Source organism: Schistocerca americana, chromosome 1 (genome assembly GCF_021461395.2).
Source record: "Schistocerca americana isolate TAMUIC-IGC-003095 chromosome 1, iqSchAmer2.1, whole genome shotgun sequence".
Taxonomy (NCBI): domain Eukaryota; kingdom Metazoa; phylum Arthropoda; class Insecta; order Orthoptera; family Acrididae; genus Schistocerca; species Schistocerca americana.
In genome coordinates this window covers 420,533,553-420,557,859 of record NC_060119.1, presented here as the reverse complement: position 1 = coordinate 420,557,859, position 24,307 = coordinate 420,533,553, and the positions used below count along the sequence as shown (strand labels likewise).

The following is a 24,307-nucleotide window of genomic DNA, read 5'->3' as shown; positions in this document are numbered from 1 at the left end:
TGAATGCCGTAAGCTTTCCAGAACTGACTGGGAACTTACGGGATAGGACGGCCCCAATATCATGAAGAAAGGCATCCTTTACTATGTCGTTATGTGTATTGGCCACAAACAGATGAAGACATCACATGGATGGCACATGGTAGCTTGGCCTGTCAAGCGTAGCACCCAGCACCAACACAGTCATAGTACCTTTGCCAAAATGATTTGTAACTAAGACTCATTCATTATTAAAAGGGGCTGATTGTAGGCAAGATTTGAAAGTTTGAAATGGCTGCTGACAAGCCATGGACCACTGAAAAGAAATACTCTTATAGTGCAACATACATCACATGGTAAACAATGGAAGTTGCCCCAGGAGTAAACCAGGCATAATAGGTAATATTGCCAAGAAACACCTGGAGATACTTCAAAGGTTTGGAAACTTGCATATGATTGTCTCGATGTTGTCCTTTGTGGGCTGTAACTTTTCTTCCCTAAGGGACTACAAGTTTTGTGCCACTAAATGTGTTGTACATTCCATGTTAGATTGATCTGGATCTCAGTTTGTTGCCTGAAATCTGAAAATAATTATTTGAATAATATGGATCAAGCATTCATCAAATATGTGGCTTTGAGTGTTATAGAGGTCCAGGCCCACAGCCTCTACAGTTGTCGGGTAGCGTCATATAGAAATGAGGATCATATAGAAATGAGGATCTTTCGAATGGCCAAAGGCACTAATGTGACATTATTATCAGTATACTCATTTATTGACCAGAGACACACAGTTGTCTTTCTTTCAAAGCTGCCAACATGTGCAGCAGGCAGAAGGCACTGACCACACCTATATGAGTTGACACCAGTATGTCTTGGTGTCGCTGTCATGACTAGCTGGTTGACACAAGGACAGCATCGGCCACTTTGGCTCAGTGGCCAGCAGCGTGGGCTGTGGGTTACCAGGGTGCTCTTGTTTACGTCATAGAAAGTGTCCTGGCAAGGTGACCAACAGCTCCGCACAAGGTGGCCTTAGTCGTGGAGAGTTATGTCACTGTGTGTCTGCGTGAGATGGCCCACAGTGTTGAAGTCAGCTGTAGTCTTCCACTTAGAAGAGATGAGGATGGGAGGATGAGGCAGTGGCAGCAGAATTCGTCAGCTGTAGTTGGCAGCGACATCATAGACCGTAGTCATCTCAGTCGACCTAGGATGGAGTGTCACAGATTTGGTCTCTGTACTAGTTACCTGCAGCACTGAACTGCAACTGATAACTAAGCTGTGAAAGTTAGGATATATGTACTTGTCCGGCTATGCCAATGATGTTATCCTTCTATGAGATGACCAAATGTGCTCTAGTTTTGTGAGCTTGTCAGCTCTCTTGGCCACTTCAGGATGTCACAGTTTCACCTTCCAGACTCTCCTTTGTGCTGTGTCAGTAACTGAATTATTACTTTTGCATTTGAGCTGAGCTTTCTTGTGACGACTCACTGTTACGATGATATCCCTCTGTTGTCATTATGTCATTTTGTTATACTACTTGTGTAGGCACTCAGCCCATACAGAGTGTTGCAGTAGCTTCTGTGTTTGCTATTACTCCATCAACATTTCTCTCTCACTGTCATTCTGTTTGACAACTGATCTGTTCTGCCTTGTCTCTGGCATTGCTGGGGAAGAACTTTAACAATTTATTGTATCCGCGTGAAATATTATTCTGGGTGCAACAATCCCTCCTTCCTTTACAAAATTCATATCGTATTTTTCTGCTTGGGGTGTCTGTGAAACAATCTTGTCATATATATCTGAGAAAAATAATTATACACTGTACACTTTATATATCACTGTGCCTACAGAGATGGACCACATAGCTCTTGTGTTGACTCTCAATTCTGTAACATTACATTCTATATTCAGTCCATTGCACTTATCATCATAACCTTTAATTAAGTTATCACTAACACAGTCTTTCATAAATTTACAAGATTCTCTACTAGTTTACACATAATTGCTTAATAAGCCGTAGCTCTGTCACCAAAACAAACAATAGGTATCTGTTGTACAGGTAACTGTGAATTGTGTGTACATCTTCATGTAAAACAAAATTAGATTACACAAATTACAATCAGAACCACTACAACACTGGATGGTGTAACACTTATCGTTATAGTGTTCTTTATGACAATATTCCTGCATGTGATGGAGCATTTTCTCTGCTGTCATTTGTATTTTCTGTGTTGCTACAAGTTCATGTAGTGAGCATAGAATGCCAGGTTCGGTCTATTATTCAGGAAGGTTAGGTTTTTTGGTTGGCAGTGCATCAATATCTATATTTACATCTAGAAAACATGTTGCATAAACCGCCATACGATGTGTGGTGGAGGATACCCTGTACCACTATTAGTCTTTTCCTTTCCCATTCCACTTGCAAATTGAGTGAGGAAAAATGACAGTCTTTATGCTTCTGTATGAGCTGTGATTTCTCATATCTTATCTTCGTGGTCCTTATGCAATATGTATGTTGTAATGGCAGTAGAATCGTTCTGCAATCAGCTTCAATTGCTGGTTTTTAAAATTTTCCCAGTAGTATTCCTTGAAAAGTATGTCACCTTTCCTCAAGGGATTCTCATTTGAGTTCCCAAAGCATCTCCATAACACTTGTGAGTTGTTTTAATCCACCACTAACAAATCTAGCAGCCCACCTCTGAATTGTGTCTTTCTTTAATCCAACCTGGTATGGAACCTAAATACTCCAGAAATACTCAAGAATAGGTAGCACTAGTTCCTGTATGCAATCTTCTTTATGAATGAATCACACTTTCCCAAAATTCTCCCAATAAACTGAAGTTGACCATTCACCTTCCCCACCACAATCCTCACATACTTGTTCCATTTTGTATCGCTTTGCAGTGTTAACACCCAGATATTTAAATGGCATGACTGTGTCAAGCAGGACATTACTAATGCTGTATCCAAACATTATGGGTTTGTTTTTCCTGCTACTCCGCCTTAACTTCTATTTTTCTACATTTAGAGCTAGCTACCATCATCACACCCACTAGAATTTTTGTTTGTGTGATCTTGTATCCTCCTATGGCCACTCAACTTAGCATCTTCCCATACACCACAGCATTATCAGCAAAAAATACAAATTGCTGCCCACCCTGTCTACCAGATCATTCATGTATATAATAAGTAATAACAATCCTATCACACTTCCCTGGGACACTCCTGACAGTACCCTTGTCACTAATGAACGCTCACCATTGAAGACACTTGAGCATAGTCATACCAGAGACAGTAGCTGGAAGATGGAACATCAAGCCCACTATGTCACAAGCCAAATGATTTATAGTATTCTGTTGCCCACAATTCCATTCTGGTCATTCTGTGTGTGTCCACTCTCTGGCATTGAGTTACTTCAGCTTTTCCCAAGAGCAACTGCCCCTTGCATGATTATGTACCAGTCTGTACTGTTCTACTTGGGAAGATTATAATACTTTCCCTGTGACATCTCCATAAGTCTTCAAATGGTGTCAAGATGTATGAGGTATGTGAGAAAAGTAAGGAGACAGATTTTTTTATCTCCTAAAGTTTTTATTTATTTTCAAATAACAAAATTGTCCCCTTCAAACTAGTTCCCTTCGGCAGTTATACACTGGCAGAGTCATTGTTCCTAGTCTTGGTAGCAGCACTGAAAGACTTAAACTGGTAGAGCCTTTAACATGTTGGTCAGATTCTTTCAAATGTTCTCAAATTTCCCAAAATGACATCCCTTCAACATACTTCTCAGTTTTGGAAAAAGAAAAAAGTCACAAGGGCTTAGATCAGGTGAATAGGGTAGCTGTGGAGTTACAGGAATGTCTGTTGAGATCAGAAATTGTGTGATAGGAGTGGCTGTGTGGCATGGGGTGTTAACATGATGCAGCATTTTTGTCTGAGATGTCCGGCCTCACTCAACTCATGCATTTCCTGATCCTTTCTAGGACATCTTTGCAATGTCCACCATTCTTGCTGTTAAACGTCTGTCTGATCTGATTGGTTTTCGAAGTTGAGGGTTTCCCTGAGGGGAGGTTCATGTTCACTGTGTTCTAAGTCTTCCAAAAAGGAGTTGTACCCATGAAAAACTTGTTCTCTTTATATGGAATATTCCCTATAGGCCTATTCCAACTTTTCAAAGGACTCACTGATTCCTCAGCTTCAACACAAAACTTGATTGCATAATGTTGCTTTAAATTCCATTTTTCCATTTTCGTAACACACAACAAAAACACAACTTCACTGATGGTGCTCTCAGAACTCATGTGGCGGCTATAGGAGCTGAAACTTGGACTGAGCATCTGGAAGGGATGAACACAGTAGTCTACACAAGTAGAACAGTAGAACAACATAGTGTTGTCAGTCTCATTATTTTTCTCAAACACTGTGTTGGCTTTCCTTTGTTCTGAAATTACCAGTACTTTGCTGCAGTTTTGTACTTCACTGGATAGGGGTGTATTGTAAAACATTGATGTTGGGTGTTAAAACCTGCTACCTGAAATTGAATTAACAGATGTAACTTAGCTCTGTCAGTACTCATTTCAATGGTTAACATATAGTAAAATAGTGCCAAGCTTCCCTCAGTTGGTTCCACTACCTGTAACTCTGCTCCGAACTACTTCTGCACTCTGCGTAGTATGTGTAAGAACTGCTGTGGAGACAACTTAGCACTCAATTGCCTGTGTCCAGCATGATATGCTGCTGCTTGTAATGTAGTCACTCTCATTCTTGCATCATTCAAACTGTCTGTCAATGTTCACAGTAATCTAGCTACAGCCATTCTCCAATCAAGTGTATTTCAGTCAGTTCTGTGTAGTTTCTAAATCACTATTTATGCCTTGCACAGTGTGTGCTGACTTGGTAGTTAATTCCCATAATATCTTGGGTGTCGTTCAGCTTATGTTGCTGTAAGTTTGATAGTTGAGTGGTACACCATTCTGCCATGGTGCTAGTAGCATCCACTACTGCTTGTATTGATCCTACTGTGTTGTTCAAGTTCCGGATGCCCTTATTGTTGGCCATACCAAATGCTGTTTTCAGCAGTTTCCCACCTGCATTTAACCACCCCTCTACTTACGTACCAGGGTTCGTAGTACTAAGCTCACCACTTGCTTGATCTGTTCTCTTAGTTTTTCATATGAAAGCTGTAACTCTTGGTATTACCCTTGCACTTCTGTCAAGCTGTCAAGACTCCTTTCTACACTTCTGTCAAGACTCCTTCTTTCTGCACATCCTGATGCAGTTCCAAAAATGCATCCTGCAATCTACACAGCTCAATCCTCATTTTCCTTGCGTTGAAGGTCGTCTCCAGATTTGAGAGACAGGATCTGCAAGGCTATTGCTATTCTGGCTCTGGTGAGGTGTACAATCATCAGAATCACAATATTTCTCCTGGAAGCCCATGTTGGCAAGCCATCTGAGAGGAAGGAATTTTCATCACTTTCTCTCCTTTTTCCGAAAGATGAGGCTACGTGGAATGAACAACACAACTGTAACATACAATAAAAGTAACTTTCATTGGATCCTCTGACACAATTTATCAACAAAAACTGAGAGAGAAAACAGACCGACCCACTAAAACACGTTATATATAGGATAAAAATAAACTTGTAATATTTTTTGATAAACAAGACAAAAGAAAAATTGGTGTGCAACATAACCATATAAAGTAATCTAAAAATTTGGTCAAAACCCTAGTTATAAACATGGTCTAAGTGCATAAGGCATCCTTATGCACTTTGCTCATTACTGGCTGGTCCCTTTTTTACCTTTTTAGACCTAGTATCCCATACTGTAAAGGATGTGGTAAAGTGGTAATGCATCCACAGCTCCCGTAAATGACATAACATGCCCAAAGTGAACTGCAGAAGTTTTTGCAGGCATTTGTACATTAACATTGACAGGCAATGTCTTTTCCACCACTTGGTTACAGTTCATGGTATTGGGTTAAGATTTTCCTCATCTTACCCTGAGGTCTGGATGATTGACTGATCTGACCTTGTAACAATAACCAAAACGGCCTTGCTGTGCTGGTACTTCGAACGGCTGAAAGCAAGGGGAAACTACGGCCGTAATTTTTCCCGAGGGCATGCAGCTTTACCATATGATTAAATGATGATGGCGTCCTCTTGGGTAAAATATTCCGGAGGTAAAATAGTCCCCCATTCGGATCTCCGGGCGGGGACTACTCAAGAGGATGTCATTATCAGGAGAAGAAAGATTAAGGAAAGGCAAACCTACGTTTCTAGCATTTGTAGACTTAGAGAAAGCTTTTGACAATGTTGACTGGAATACTCTCTTTCAAATTCTAAAGGTGGCAGGGGTAAAATACAGGGAGCGAAAGGCTATTTACAATTTGTACAGAAACCAGATAGCAGTTATAAGAGTCGAGGGGCATGAAAGGGAAGCAGTGGTTGGGAAGGGAGTAGGACAGGGTTGTAGCCTCTCCCTGATGTTATTCAATCTGCATATTGAGCAAGCAGTAAAAGAAACAAAAGAAAAATTCGAAGTAGGTATTAAAGTCCATGGAGAAGAAATAAAAACTTTGAGGTTCGCCGATGACATTGTAATTCTGTCAGAGACAGCAAAGGACTTGGAAGAGCAGTTGAATGGAATGAACAGTGTCTTGAGAGGAGTATATAAGATGAACATCAACAAAAGCAAAACGAGGATAATGGAATGTAGTAGAACTAAGTCGGGTGATGCTGAGGGAATTAGATTAGGAAATGAGACACTTAAAGTAGTAAAGGAGTTTTGCTATTTGGGGAGCAAATTAACTGATGATGGTCGAAGTAGAGAGGATATAAAATGTAGACTGGCAATGGCAAGGAAAGCGTTTCTGAAGAAGGGAAATTTGTTAACATCGAGTATAGATTTAAGTGTCAGGAAGTCTTTTCTGAAAATATTTGTATGGAGTGTAGCCATGTATGGAAGTGAAACATGGACGATAAATAGTTTGGACAAGAAGAGAATAGAAGCTTTCGAAATGTGGTGCTACAGAAGAATGCTGAAGATTAGATGGGTAGATCACATAACTAATGAGGAAGTATTGAATAGGATTGGGAAGAAGAGAAGTTTGTGGCACAACTTGACCAGAAGAAGGGATCGGTTGGTAGGACATGTTCTGAGGCATCAAGGGATCACCAATTTAGTATTGGAGGACAGCGTGGAGGGTAAAAATCATAGAGGGAGGCCAAGAGATGAATACACTAAGCAGATTCAGAAGGATGTAGGTTACAGCAGGTACTGGGAGATGAAGAACCTTGCACAGGATAGAGTAGCATGGAGAGCTGCATCAAACCAATCTCAGGACTGAAGACCACAACAACTACAACCACCCTGAGGTTCATTATCAAAATCAATTGACCAACCATGTAATGAGGCAACTTCCCCACAGGTTGTCCCATCTTTTTTTGGTGCTCTAAAGCTTTTGTGCTGATGCATTTCACTTTTTGCAAAATGACTGCTTCCTTTTTGCAGCCATTTTTACAGATTCTCAATTGGTTCCAAGCTTCAGTTTTATCACTTTGAAAGGCAAAGGTGTTTTTGCCATGTATTACCTCATACGGTTGAAGGCTGGTAGCTGTGTGCACTTTGGAATTGTATGCGGAAGTGATGTACTGTTGTGATTACTATTCACATAATAGCTTAACATCTCAGAAATAACGCGATGAACTGTTTCTCCACGCTCCCATTGGCTTGAGGGTGGAAAGGGCTTGTTCTAAGCATATGAATGTGAAACAATTGACAGAACTGTCTTCTAAAACTGTGCACAAAATTAATGCCGTGATGTGTAATTAAAGTATTTGGAATGTTAAACGTGACAACCAGTTATTCACCATTGTTTGTGCTACCATAAGTGCTTGCTTGTCAGAAATTGAAGTCATCACTATGAACCTTGAGGAGTAGCCTATTATGCTCAATATGTACCAACTACTCGCTGGTGTCCCATGAAATCAGGCCATGTCATCTCGAGGGTTTTAGTGCTTGCATGCCCCAGTGCTGTGCCGAGTGGCGCTGGTGCTTTCCACCTCCCTCCCCACTTTGCTCTCGTGTAGTGGTTGTAGCTGCATTTGTGTGACAGCGACAGCACTTGCTCTTGCATCATCTTTGGTGCATTGGAGTATCCGTTCGAAATCTTATTAAATGGGACAATGTTAATCTGTCTTGCGAGCATTCAGCATCAACAGAAAAGGTTCACATTTAGGTATGCCATTTTTAATGCTCAGTGGGAAGGTCCATATTTGTTTATGATGTCTGATGGGAAAGCACTGTTCTTAATAAGCCGTTCTACTGTAAATACTTAAGTATTGACAGTGCTCCGTCTCTATGAAAATAAACAGCCCTCAACACATGGAGGGATTGTTGGACCAGACAAAAGTGAACTGATTACTAAATTAAAATCAGAATTGCCACAATCTGAAGAGGTAAGCCTAGTTTATAATGTTCATTTTGAAAGAAAAACAAAAATATACTATTTAGTAATCGTACTCATATAGAAACTTGCGCTGTTTCTCTTTATATATTGTTGTTAAACTAAAGTATGAGACTGTTTTGTGTGGTAACATTTTAAAGCTAATTATTGCTGTTGTTGTCGCACAGACATCTGAGATGAATTGCTCATCAGAAAGTGCAGATCAGGCAAGCTACATTGTTGCACTGAAAATTCCAAAAAGTGGAAGATGTTTTATGGATGGCCAATTTGCAAACAAGTGTCTGAACATACAATTTCTCAAGGAGTGCAAGAAATTGATGTGCAATTAAAGGAGCAGTTGCACAATAAATGTCTAACTTTGTAGAGTACTCAGTTACCCTTGATGAGAGGACTGACAATTGTAGCATCGCTGAACTTAAAATTTTCGTAAGGGGTGTCAAAAAAAAGATTTCACTGTTACCGAGGAACTGTTAGATGTTATTTCTTTGAAAAGTACCAGAACTGGGGAAGGTATTTTCCTGGCTGTAGAGGTGGTTTTGAACAATATGCAGTTGTTACTCGAGTGTCTGTACAGTACTGTAACTTACAGAGCCCCAGCAATATTGTCGGAAGGGGTGGGTTTTGTAGGGCTTATAAAAAAAAAAAAAGTGCCAATGCCGGGCTTCCCTTAATTTTGACAATCCACTGCCTTTTACATCAAGAACAGCTATGTGCAAAGGTTTTCCACAACTTTAGGCCAATCACGGATAAAGTTGCAGAAATTGTGAATTTTTATAGAAAGCAAGGCTTGAATCATCGGAAATTTAAACGATTTTTGGAGGATCTTGAATCAGTTCACAAAGACATTCCTTTTTATTGTGCCTTACAATGGTTAAGTTGCTCGAAAGTATGCTCAGTATTTTTCAGTTTGAGATAAGAAATAGCTCTGTTCACTGATATGAAAGGTTCTCCACAGTCAGAGTTGGACGATGAGCAATGGATTACTGACGTCACTTTCATGAATGATGTCATGGGTATTTACATCATTTAAATATCTCATTTCAAGGTAAAAATTAATTAGTTGGTACTATGTGTGACCATATTGAAAGTTCAAATTGCAGCTTTTGCTTTTAAAAAGTTAGCTTCAAAGATGACATTTGGACAATTTTCCCTCCCTAAAAGCCTTGAATTTAGGTTTTTATGAACTCATCATTGAGTACACAAAAGCATTTGTCATTGGGTAAAGAATTTGGAGACAGGTTTGAAGAAATAAGACAAATAAAACCAGCACTCAAAAGTTTTGATGGTGCCTTTTTCGGTGCACACAGAGGATACCCATCAAGTCTTCATGTTGAGCTGATAAAACTACAGTGTGATTCAATTTTGACAGACCACGGTGTTGGTCAACAAGAATTCCTGAGGATTCATGCCCTTGTCCTGAAATGTGTTGCTATGTCTGGAACAATGTTCATTTGTGATCAATGTTTTCAGTTATGAATATTAACAAAACAAAAACAAGGTCAAGTTTAATGCTTCGTTGGAAGCTATACTTCGAATTGCAACTGCCAAAAAATTGTTCCAAATATCAGAAAGTAAGTGGCTTCAAAGTGATGCCAAAGATGAAGAAAGAATGTTTTAAATTAGTGCAGAATAAGAAACACAATAAAATTATTTTTTTCTGTCTGTACGCAAAACTGGCATTAACATGGCTCACGTCTCACCAAGTGCTGCTGCAACACATTCCTCTCCTATCTCTGCCACAACGAGTGCTTTGTCTGCCTCCCTCACCTTCCCAAATCCCACCAGCGCTACAGCAGAGCACAGGTGCTTTTACCGGTGCCGGCAGGCGCTCACGAAGCATCTGAGTTGGTGTGGCCTGTGTTGAATGGTCGTAAAATACACAATCCTATCATTTCGAATAGTTTTGACCTTTCTGGTAGTCTTTGTAATGGAATTGGTCAGTGACTTAAAGATCAGCCCATTGTGCATGAGGTAACACAGTTTCCAACATATTGCCCAACATCCAGCTTCCTAGTCCTCCAAACTTTTTCAACCACCCACCGTCAGTTGCCCTGGGACCGCAAGTACTTTGTTTCTAAACTTCATATCAGAATGCTATGGGTACCACACCATGTATGCTCCACACCTTGTTGTTGTGCACAATAAGCCATCATGTGTTCTGAACTGTAGCTGTGATCTGAATACCTAACACTAATGTCATGGTTATAATAGAGGGAAACATTCCACGTAGGAAATATATATCTAAAAACAAAGATGATGTGACTTACCAAATGAAAGTGCTGGCAGGTCGACAGGCACAACACTAATGTCAGCTATATGTGTTGCTCTTAGCCACTCAGCAATGTTCTTGTCCAGTTCTTGCAAAACTACAATTTTCCTGCTTAAACTATCGATGTTAATAGGCTCTCTCCCTGTTTTGTGGAGCACCCTGTAACCAAATTCACTTAACCTTAGTGCCCACCTTGTTAACTTACTTGAAAGGATCTTTTAATCCTAAATCCTATCAACCACTCTGACATGGCACGATCTGTACAACTTTAACCTTTTGGCCATACAAATAACAACAGAAGTAAGAAATGCTGTAGAAAACTCTTAACATTTCTCTATCTGTAGTAGAATAATTTTGTTCTGCTTCGTTCAGTTGTCTGGAAGTATATGTTACTGGATGTTTCTTGTTATCAATACTCTTCTTGCAATCCATTGCACCACCACATTGCTCGCATCACAGGACAAAATGAATTCCTTTTCAAAGTTGGAAAGTACTAAAACTGGAGCTAACGCCAGTGTCTGTTTCAAGATATCAAATACAGGTTGACATTTGGTAGACCATTTAAACTGAACTCCTTTCTTAAATAACTGGTTCAGAGGCTCAGCAATCTCAGCAAAATTTTTGATGATTTTTTTATGACAGTTACAAAGGCCTAAAATGATTCCAGCTGTTTAGCTGTCTGTGGTGGCAAGAACTTCCTCACTGCTGATACTAACCAGGGGTCAGTTTTTACACCTTCATGACTGATCGATCATACACCCAAGATAGTGTACTTCTGTTGCCGCAAAGTGACATTTATCAGTACCCAGTGTTAGCTGTGCTGTTCCCAGTATTTCAAACTCCTCCTCTGGTCAACAAAATTGTTCCTCCATGTCCTTCAAAAACACTGTGATTTGTCTACATAAACCACGCATTGTTTCATCCAACAATCTTTGAAAACTAGCTGGTGCATTCATGCTTCCAAACAGTGTTTGATAGTACTAGAAATGGTCTAAGCGGACAGTAAAAGCAGTCTTTGCCTGTTCCTTCTTGTTACTTCTAGTTGATGTTATCCACTTTTCAAAACCATTGCCAAGAAATATTCGCACTGACTCAAGTTTCCAGAGTTTCTGCTATGTTCAGTATGGATGCATTGTTTCCCTTGGTATCTTGTGCTGCGTGACTAGTACCACTAGTAATGGACCATTTGGATTAAATGTGTACATGAACTGCAGTAACAAGTCTTCCATCACTTTCCTATTGTTTCCTTTTTTTATGTGATGCAGATGCATTGAGGGTTTGCTTGTGGCAAAGGTCTTCACTTGAGCTATGTGCATCACCTTCCTGTAGGAGGTCTTAATTAGTAATCATCCACCCGTTTGACAGACTTTGTCCGGAACCATAAAACTCTGCCCCTTTCGCTGAAATGTACTACACTTCTGCATATAAAGCAGTGTGACTTATCCAATTCCTCATTGCTTTCCAATGACTCTACACCCTATGTAACCTATATCATGGAGACCTCAGACTTTTTATGCCCATGAGTTCCAGACTACAACTGACACATGAGCATCTGTGTCCATCAAAAATTTATGTTCTGTACAATTTACTGTGAATAGTAAGTATCACTCCACCTCCGAATATGTTTTTGCAGTCCTTTCTTGTCTCAGACAGACAAGGTACTCCTGTTCCTATGTAATGAATGTTTACTTGGACATTGCTTGTACCGGCAATCGCACACCTAATGTCTACCTTTTTACACCACACACAACATTTCAGCATTGCTTTCATGTGGCCCATATGCCCACACCTATAACACACTACCTCGGAGGAGAAAATGCTATGGTCACTCTGTCTCCAAGTAGCAATGTCTATTTTTCCCTTGATATGTGGTGATACTAATTTTTCTGATGTGTGAAGATCTTAATAGCAGTAGACAAATCATTTATGTTCTCTACCCTTACTGTTCTTGACATGTCAGCAGAAATGCTGCTCACAAATACATCTGAAGCCCTCTTTTCCGCCTCATGTGTGATGACTCTGTCAGTCTCTGCATTCTGCAACTGTTCATAAGTATGTGTGTTAACCATCCTAATCTTGTCCGAGAAGGGCTCCACTGATTTGCTGTTTTTCTGCAACAGCCCACTGAGTTTCTCCATAAAAAAAACTGTGACAGTTTAGCTTATGATAAGTGCTGGACAATTCTGTTGGCCAGCTCATCAGATGTTGCACCTTACTTATGATACACTATGTACATACTTCCATTATTTGCTAACTGTAACCTTGCCATATTTAAGGAAGTTTAATCAGCCCAGTTTAGTGGCAGCATTCACACCACTAATAAAAACACGCACATTCCAGTCATTTTCCCCCAAGAAAGGAATTGTTTAATTAGCTGTTAAGGGATTAATGGAAGCAAGTGCTATATTTAAAGAAGCTTTCATCTCCCCCCAAATCAGATTGTGGTTGCCCATTAATGGCCTCCAATGCTGCAACTTTCGTTAGTAATGCTGGGGTGTAGTTTTCCTTCTTTCCCTGCTGTTGTTTATTTTGTAAGATTTGTTGTGGGTCTTATACCAGCACTAGCAGGAAGTTACATTCCAGGCCAGTATAACAGGGCAATATTTTGCCCACCCCAATACACAGCCAGATAAAAGTAGTATTACCTTTATCCACTCTTCTCAGAGTAGTTTTTTGGTGGTCTGGATTCTCCCGTGCCACCTCCTTGTCGATCCAACTCCGGTGAAGATTCCTGGAATGATTCCACAAGTTCTCTCTACTGCACTACTAAATAAATAGCCACACCTCTGACAAACATGGGTATATTTCTCCCAACATTTTCACTGTTACCTGTCGATCCAATTGTGGTGAAGATTCCTGGATTGCTTCTGCAAGTTCTCTCTACTGTGCTACTAAATAAATAGCCACACTTCTCACAAACAGGGGTATATTTCGCCCAACATTTTCACTGTTACTTTTCTCAACACAACTAACAATTGCTACGGTAATACCACTCTCTTGAGTACATTCAAACGTCCGTACATGTGTACTGTAGGACCTGAGAGAAAAACCAGAAAATCAACTACCGCTCTTCAGTTGTTCATTACGTCGTCATCGGTGTGTCGTTTACTCCATGGCTCTTGGATAGATGCACTTGCTGCACCATGGCACAAATGACTCCCAGACGACCAGTGACTGTAATACCATTTTTACTTGTCCCTTCTTGCCGGCTCGACCACTGCTCCACATTAACTGCATGCAAGAAAGGAAAACACACAGTTTCTCTTTCCCATTACATTTATCCTTATTCAATTTACTCGCAAGCATCTCTTGTCAATGGCTTTCCAGTTGTCTGTTGTGGTGTTTACAAATATCCTGAAACACTACAATGCATCATGCAGCTTCCTCTGTTTGGCTGTAGTTCTCAGCAGTGTGGCTCCCTTTCAAGGCTTCAACTATTTCATGCAAAGTTGCTGCACAGTTCTGGCATTTGTGTAACTTCCATATGGTGTTACACAGTAAACAATGGAGAAACTGTACCTCCAATGCACAGACAAGAGACAAACTACATTACTCCTTGCACTGAATCATTACCCAGTGGCATTCTGTACACTGCTGTGCCTCGTGATCAAGCCTTCTGAACTTCCTACATATACTCAACACAGCGTGAATACACAACAATTCATCTCGAGACAAATTTCTATATGGGTAAATAAAGAAATACAAAAAGAGGTCAATAAAAGACAGTCACGAGGTCAACAAAAGAAATTCATTCATCGCACTGCATAGCAACAGATTGCAGAACTGTAGCAAGTGATCTCGAAGAGGAGCTAGAGAGACAACATCGGCAAATGATGCTGTAGACATACAGGTGTCATACCATACATAGTCTCTCTACTGCTGGTGGCCACTCGATAACACCAGATATAGAGCACTGGGACTGTGGCCTCTACAGTTGTCAAGATAGGATCATGCTGAATGTGGTGGTGAGATCTGTGGAACACGTGAAGATGACAGTAAGACATTATTATCAAAATAAACATTTAGTGTTACCAAAATAAACATTTATTGATCATAGGTACACAGTTGTCTTCCTTCGTGACTGCCAGCAATGCAGTTGGCAGAAGGGTGCTGGTCATGCTGGTAGGCATTGATAGCAGCATTTCTCAGTTTCTGTGGTGAGGCAGGTGCTCACTTGAGTGCTTTATGAGGTCATGGCCAGCTAGCTGTAACAAGGAGGCTGTTGCCCATGCCACCTCAGTGGCCAGCACTTTACCAGGGCATTCTCATTTACGTAGGTCGTGTGGTTGTGCATGAGGTACCTGTAGTGATGGAGTCCTACATCAAGACCTCTCTGTGAGAGACTGGACTGCGATGCTGGAGTCTGCTCATAGCTGCAAGTTCACAGGCAACAATTATTGCACTCGTCTGGAGCAGTAGTGCTTGACCAGCTTGCCAAGGATCATCAGTGAGGCCTGCAGGATCCTCGTGTTGGAAGGCACCAAAGTCTTCCCATCAGCAGAGGCCTGAATAAGGCAGCAGCAGCTTATGGTAGCAGATATAGTGTGCATTAGTATCGTAGATCATAGTCATCTCAGTAATTTATTTATGCATTTCTTGTTCCGTAGATCCAGTTAGTGAGTCAATCACAAGGATATGGAACGTGTCAAATTGTACAGGTTTCAATTTAAACTTACAATAAATACAAGGGCAATTCAATGGTAAATTGTACATATTTTAAGTAAGACATACTATAAATACAGTAACAGATACAATGTCAGCTAGATAACATAACAACCATTTAACAGAAAAAGGAGTTTCAAATAAAGGTTAAAGATAAGAGCATAAAGTTAAATCAGATATTAGGCCTACAAGAGTAAATACATGTACAGCCAATCTGTTGTTACAAAAAGTGTGCTAATGCTCAAATGCACAATAAAATCAATTGAACTACTTCTAGACACAATAAGTTTAGTGATGGTATACATTTTCTTTCAGATATTCATCCACAGTATAATAAGATTTCTCTGTCAGGTAATCTTTGAGAACTTGTTTAAATTGTGGCAGTTCTGTGTGAACACATTTGATATGTAGTGGTAGAGCATTGAACAGCTTAATGCTGGAGTAGTAAACTCCTATTTGTACCAGAGTGAGACGTTTCATTTCGAAATGTAGATTGTCTTTGTTTCTGGTGTTATAACCATGGAATTTACTGTTGTCTTGGTAGATGGAATAATTTTTGCACACAAAGGTCAGCAAGGAAAAAATATACTGTGAGGCAGTTGTTAGGATACCTATCTTCCGAAACAAATGCCTGAAAGAGTGTCTTTGATGGACCCCACGCATTATTCTGATTGCTTTCTTTTTGGATGGTGAAAACTTTTTTTGCAAGTGGTTGGTTCCCCCAGAATATGATAGCATATGACATCAATGAGTGGAAGTAGCCAAAGTAGGCAACCTTAATAGTGTCAACTTCAGCCACTGAAGAAATTACCCGTAATGCAAATGTTGCCGGGCTAAGTTTTTTACATAGATGAAGAATGTGAACTGACCAATTACATTTACTGTCTATGTAAGCACCCAGGAATTTTGTATCTTCAACTTTCTGTATTGGTTGATCTCTACATTTTATGTTAATTTCATCGGGATTACTTTGTGATGTATGGAACCTCATATAATGAGTTTTATCTGCATTGAGTGAGAGACCATTTGAGGAGAACCAATTTAAGATGTCATTAAAAACAGTATTTGTAGTTTGTTCAAGATCATGATCAATCAAATCGTCAATTAGAATTGTGGTATCATCGGCAAACAGGGTAAATTTGCTGTTTGTCTCAGAACAAAGAGGAAGATCATTAATAAAGATGAGGAAAAGCAGTGGGCCCAAAGCGGAGCCTTGAGGCACACCACATGTTATCGTGCCCCATTCAGACGAGGCAGGTTCTCCAGAAGAGCCATTTAGCATTACAATCTGCTTCCGATCCTGTAGATATGATTCTAGCCACAAGCCAACAGTACCACTTAAACCATAGTATTCTGCCTTTTTCCAAAGAATTTGGTGGTTTACACAGTCAAAGGCTTTCGTAAGATCACAAAAAATACCCACTGAAGACATTTTTTTGTTAATGGCTTCCAAAACTTGGTTGCTGAAAGAGAATATTGCCTGTTCAGTACAAAGATCGGCACGAAAACCAAACTGATTTTTGCTTAAGATACTGTGGAAGTTGAGATGGTCTACAATCCTTCTGTGCATGAGTTTTTCTAGAATTTTCGAGAAGGTAGTTAATAGGGATATTGGGTGATAGTTTGTAACAATGCTTCTATCACCTTTTTTAAAGAGAGGAATCACTACAGCCAACTTAAGTCTGTCAGGGACAATCCCATCTTGTAGGAATGCATTGTATATATTGCATAAGACGGGACTAACAAATTTATAACAGTGTTTCAGTATTTTACTAGAAATATTGTCCACACCAGCAGAATTTTTATTTTTTAATGATCTAATTACTCTTATGACTTCGCTTACAGTAACTGGAGGTAAGGATAACTGTGGGATTCTGTTGCTAATAGCTTTCTGTAGGAGGGACAATGATTCTTCCATAGAACCATTACAGCCTGTCTTCTCTGCTGCTCTCAAAAAGTGGTTATTAAATATTTCTGCAACCAACTCAGGTTTCTTTATGATACTGTCCCCTGTTTTAATCTCTACCTGAGACATGTTCCCTGTTGTCCTGCCAGTTTCCCTCTTTATTACATTCCATATAGTTTTAATTTTATTTTCTGAGCTTTCAATTTCTGATTTTATGCACATACTTTTAGATTTATTTATAACCTTCTTGAGAATGCTACAGTAAAGTTTGTAGTGTTGTCATTTCTTTGGATCATTACAAGTCCTGAGAGAACTGTATAACATCCTCTTTGTTCTACAAGATGTTATTATCCCTGTAGTGATCCAAGACTTCTTGGCATTGCCTATATGACTATTTCTAACTACTTTTTTGGGAAAGATGGACTCAAATACAGACATGAATTCATTTAAAAATGAATTGTACTTTTTGTTTACATCTGTTTCCCTATAAACTGGGGTCCAATCTACCTCTTTTAAGGCTATCATTGAATTTTTTAAGGCCCTGTTCATTTATTATCCTAAAAGATTTCCAAGAATCCTCGGAACTGTTGCACACACTGATGTAATTGAGCCTAAGCAATTGACCACCATGATCAGAAAGGCACAGTGATCTCATTGCATTTAGACTTATCTATAAATATATTATCTATCAGACTTTTACTGTTAACAGTAACCCTAGTTGGGAAATCTACTATTGCCATCAGATTATAAGACTCCATTAAATGTACTAAATTAGCTTTACTATTGCTCTCATTTAGGAAATCAACATTAAAGTCACCAGTAATTATCAAGTCCTTGGACTTTGAGTACAGCATGGATAATAAAGAATCTAAGTGCTTAAGAAATACATTCAAATTCCCTGAGGGAGATCTATACAGTGCTAACACTACAGCCGTGAAGTCATTTACAGTAATCTCAACACCACATACTTCAGTTTGTTGTTCTATACAATGGCTCTTTAAATCTAATGCATTGTAAGATATGTTGTTTTTTACATAAATTACCACTCCACCTTTTTCCATGATGGTTCTAGAGTAATGCGCTGCCTGACAGTAACCACTTAGCTGTAACCTTTCATATCTTTCACATGATGTTCACTAAAACATAATTCATCAGTATCTTTTATTTCTTGTGGTTCCTCTAACAGAACAGTAATGTCATTTACTTTATTACCAAGACCTCCCACATTTTGGTGAAAAATCGTCATTTCTTTGGAATTAGAGACAACTGTAAACTTTTGCCTAAAAAATTATCTGTAGCTACAGACACAGTACGTTCATTACTAACAATTTCCTGAAACATTTGAGTTTGAAGCCGAGTCTGACTTGATGGCTGGAGCCATTTAAGTGCGATTGGTTCCAACTTTGGGGTACATTTGTGGACTTCTTCCAATATTTTTGTTTTTAAGAGGGTACCTAATGCTTTTTTTCCTGATCTGTTCAGGTGCATACTGTGTCTTGTAAATAATTCTCATCCAAAACTGCTTATATCTACAACACAAGTATTTTTAAAATGCTTACACAACTTTGCTAACTTAGAGTTCGTTTGTGAGATAGCCTCATTTACACAGGACTGTGGAATTAAGTCATGTCTCTCTGGAATGTTCAGAACAAATACCTTAGACTGATGAAGTGCCGATACTTTCTTCCTGAGCGACTGTATGACATCATTCCCTTCGTTGCAGGCAACGTTGTTTGAGCCACCTATTAAGATCACACACTCGTTTTTTACTTTTTCAGGATCACACTCCGCTACAACTTCTTGAAGTTTAGCACCTGGCTTCACAATTCCACAAACATCGGCAGCATTAAAACTGCTTTTCACTATATCAGCCATGCCTCTACCATGACTATCAGCGAAAATGTGAAAATGATTTGTTGATGTTTCTCTCACAGCAGACTGGATCACACCACTGCCACTTTCATTGCTGTTAACTGAACGTTGTGGCTTTGGAAGATCAAACCTAACCTTTTTCCGATAGTTTATCGGTACACTCTTCTTACGATGGTTTTCACTTTCTGTGAGACTATTACTAGAACAAAGTACATCAAAATTGTTTACATTCTCGAACCTCGAAACATTTGCTGTAGACGAAGTTTTAGTGCCGATTGTTTTACGCTTGTTGTGTACTACCTTCCATTCTGATGATTTATCAGCGTCATTTTGCACCAATGTAGCCATGTTCTGGCGAAAGTTTATGTCCTTCTGTCTGTCTTGAAGCAATGGATCCATGTTTCGCTTCGACTTCAGTTCCATATTTTCGGACTTCAGGCTGTCGATTTCTATTCTTAGACTGCTGATTACACATTGTAAACTAGCAATACGCTCATTATACTTTAATAATTCACTTTTGCACCTTACACACGAATTTGTAACGGCTTCACTGTAACTTATTTTTGGAGTAAAATCGCGGATATCAACACACGCCGCCATCTTGAATAACATTCGAACTGTGTATGAAGAGTCACCAGTGCTGCATTAGTACTAGTTAACTGCAATACTGAACTACAACAGAGAACTAAGCTGTGGTAGTCAAGATATATGTATTTTTTGGGCTACACCAATGACATTATCTTTCTATAGGGATGTGACTGAACATGCCCTACTTTCCTGAGTTCATCAGCGCACTCCATCACTTCAGGATGTTGCAACTTCATCTTTCAAATGCTCTTTCCTGCTGTGTCAGTAACTGAGTAGTTAATCTTGCATTTGATCAGAGCTTTCTTGTGACATTTTGTACAGTCACCATTATGTTGATATCCGTTTGTTGCCAAGATCTCATTTTGTTACATTGCTTGCTTGAGTACTGAGCCCATTGAAGGTGTTGGAATAGTTTCCATGTTTGTTGTTACGTTTCAATCTTGCTGATATTCCATCTGCCTATTGACCATTTATACTCTGCCTCTAGTGTTGCCATAGAAGAACTTACACAGTTTTTTAATATCCATCCATAATATTATTCTGGGGCCAACAACACTCTCGCTATTGTGTATGGTGTCTGTTCTTACAGACATGTCTTAAATAACAGACGCCACATATTTATGATTCCTTGACCATTTCTATATATGATGGAAGAGGGGGGAGGGGGGGGGCGGTGCACTACAGAAGTATAGAGTGCGACAAATTGGGAATTTAGATTGAGCAGGAAACATGTTCAGATGGCTGAAGTAGTTGAGATAACTGTTCATGTAAAATGGGAAATCCAGGTTCGAGTCCCAGTCTGACACAGATTTCCACTTGTAGCCATTGAATCACACTACAAGAAAGCAAAAGAATGCACCGCAAAGGAATTACCCAAATGGGACAGAAATCGGTAGATGTCATTTACATGTAAGACAAACAAATGATTACAATTTCAGAAAAATAGCATGATTTATTGAAGAGAAAGGGTGTCACAAACTGAGCAAATTATTAACACGTTGGTCCACCTCTGACCCTTATGAAAGGTGTTATTTTTCTTAGCATTGGTTGATAGAGATGTTAGATGTCTTCCTAAGAGATATTGTGCCGAATTTTGTCCTATATGTGCGTCAGATTGTCAAAATTGTGAGCTGGTTGTAGGACCTTGCCCATAATACTCCAAATGTTTTCAGTTAGGGAGAGATCTGGTGACCTTGCTGGCCAAGGTGCCATTGTGCTATAAGGGTACTGCGAATGACAACGAAAGGGGTCCTGTTATGAAAAGAAATGGCAGCCCGAACCTGGTTGTTGGGCCATATGGCGGGCGACAGTATCCCACTGCTTTCCAGAATGTCTCAAGACACGTCTTCAGCCTGGAATCTCATTGACTAGAGTAGAATTGTCTTCAGTGATTCGTCTAATTTCAGATTGAGGTATGATGATGAGTGGTACACTGATGATATTCTACACACCATCTTGTTGCCTTTCATGGCAAGCCATCCTGTCCTTACATTTCAGCAGGACAATGCCTGCCCACACACAGTACAAATTATTACCGCTTGCTTTCGTTCTTGCTAAACCCTGCCTTGAATGTGTGGAGCATTATGAGCAGGGCCTGCCAACCAGTTCGGGATTTTGATGATCTACTGCACCAATTGGACAGAATTTGGCAGGACATCCCTCAGGAGAACATTCAACAAATCTATCAATCAATGCTTGTACAAGGACTAGAGGTGGACCATAGTTATTGACTTGTTCACTCCCTGAAGCTGTTTCTCTTGAATAAATCATCCAATTTTATCTTAAATTGTAATCATTTGTTTGTCCCTACATGTACATCATGTCTACCGATTTCCATTACATTCAGATAATTCCTTCATGATGTGTCTTTTTTGTCTTAGAGTATAATGTCCTTGTCACATATGTCAGAGATTGTATTTCAGTGCCATCATGCGGCTGATGTCACTAATCCTTCTACATCACATATATAAACCACTGTAGAATGACACATATAATAATAATAATAATAATATCTATATGCCTTGACAGCATTTCATGACACATCTTCAGTGTGGCTGCATCCTAGGTCTGACTTCTTGCAGGAATCACGTTAAGTGCTATGAGCAGTGGTGATGGTGGACAGGGCAGCACTATGGAAGGAGTGTGTGATAAGTTGGGAATTTGGGTCAGATGGAAAATTTATTTGGATAGTCAGAGCAGTTAAGATGACCACTTACGTAAAGTAGGAAATCCTGGTTCGATCCCTGGTCTGGCACTAATTTTCACTTTACAACATCAAATTTTAGATTTCAGTGACCTCATGCGGCTGACATTAGTAATTCTTTTTCATCAAATGTGCTCTCACTTTATGATAACATTTACTGCCTTGCACTTGTGAGCAATTTCAAGATATTGTTCTCAAACTTCGTTTTTAGCGTATTTTCGTAATGCTTGTTGCATTTCAGGTGAGCTTTTTATAAATTCTGAACTTTTTTTATCAAGTAGAATTTTATAGTCCACATAATATTGCAAAATATACCAACAGGATAATTTTGTAAATTTTATTCTGTCAAGGTTTCATTCATGACAACATATATGACTTCACAGTAGCCAAACTGAGAGGCAGCAAGCAAGTTGGGCACATAAAAGTGAGTTTTTATAGTATGTCATTTTCTCAAAATTTTTGAAGGGTCAGAAAAATTAAACTGGACTTAAAATTAAAGACAAGTTGTTAATCTTGGGTGTTTTTTTTGGTAGATAGTTGTTATTACAGCGTATTTATTTCTGTCACAAAATGTATCTTGAGTCGTTGACTGTTTCTAAACATTGTTCAAGTGTGGTCCACTCATGTCGTCATAACAGTTTAATACTATGCTAGAAACTCTTGTAATAGGCAGAAAAAAAATAGTTTTTAATTAGCTAATGATATTTTAAATCTTGCTAGGGCTTTCACTCTTGGAACTAATGTTGTTGTCAGTGTACACTGTTTGTCAGAGTAAATTACTTATCATGTTAACCTCACTGCCTTCTTCTAGTTCATTGGCTTGAAGTCTTGTTTTGATGACCTCAACATGTTGGTCATAGACTCTCTTTATTTTCCTACTCTGGTATTAGAAGCCAATATATTTTATATATAACATTTGTTATCCTTTTATGAATGATCCAAAATGAGTGTGTTCTTTCAGGTACAGTTTTGTGTAATTTGCAGTGTTTCACCATGGTATTAGCTTTTCTTAGTTGTAACCATGCAGAAGCATTGAGATACATATCAAGAAGCTACATGTGATTTGTTTGAGTGTTAAATAGTTGTTGACCATGCTGATTGAGAATGAAACTATGACTGATGTATCAATTTAACAATTATACCCTCTTTCATCGTGACAATGGTGATGTGTCAGGGCATGGAACGCCTGAGCCTCACCTGTGCATTTTGATATGAATTAACAGAGGTGGTGGTGTCTATCTTAGTAGCAAGGACCCGGTCCTTGATGGTATGGCTGCTCACCAGTTGTTGTCCAGCATTGGATTGGTGAGTGGTTTACTGCACCAAGCAAGGCCCATCTGTTCACTGTTGCAGTCTGTGACAATTGGCAGTGACCTATGTCTTCACTTGTGTATGCCTATTGCAGTTGACTTTTTTAATAACAGTTTTCTCCACATCAGGAAACTTATCATACTTTCTTAACATAATTGTATGTGAGTAACCCTGTGCCTTGGTAACCTTGACCATGGAATGTCCCATGTGTCAGGCATGCATGATCTGACCTTAATTAAATTTGCTGATAACATGAATGAAAAATTACTGTCCTTTATACCAGTAGGATATATATCAGGATTTTGCTTAAATTGAGAGTAGTTATGCGTAGCATCATAGCAGAAAGCAAGAAGACAATTATATCTAAATTGCTTTACAAACTTAGCCATTGGCTTAATCTTCTGAGGAAATACTGTCAGAAGATGATGGCGCTGTCGCCGGAGCCTTTTGCCAGCCACTGCATGATGATAGTGGGGATGCCACCACCTCATTACCCTCTTCTTCATCACTTTTCGACGAAAGCGAAAGACATGCCTCTGTGCTCGTGTTGAGGGCCTCATCATCATCCGCCTCAACCTTAACAGGTCCCACAGGCTTACAATGTATTGTATGGCAGTCAGCATGTACAACTTTCAATCTAGAAATCAATGCCTCATCACCAATTTTGAACTCATTGGAAACAAAAATTATATTTGCCCTGGTGACAGAAGCACACCATTGTAATTGCAAATATACTGAATTCAAACAATGGAAAATCCAGGATGGATTGTTATACTAAAATTAAAGTTTTACAACTACAAACTTGGATCCGCAGTGTCTAAATAATTAATTTACTGAGTTCTGATTTTATTACCACTTTGATAATGAAACAATCTTTGAAGCTCCAAATATTGAGCCACCATTAACATATTGTGGTATATCATTCCATGCTATTTATATTAGTCAGTATATAAAAATAGTACAAAGAATGTATTAAATGTCTGTTGCAGACAGTTTGTGATCCACACATATTTGTTCTTGTATTTTATGTGGGATTGCATACCTATATGAAAAGAT

The 24,307-nt window shown here is 39.2% G+C and overlaps 1 protein-coding gene across 3 annotated transcripts in view; it reads left to right on the top strand.

Moving 5' to 3' along the window:
• LOC124602378 (pleckstrin homology domain-containing family D member 1-like) overlaps nucleotides 1-24,307 on the top strand; it is a 167,502-nt gene that overhangs the window by 115,896 nt on the left and 27,299 nt on the right. The window lies entirely within an intron of this gene.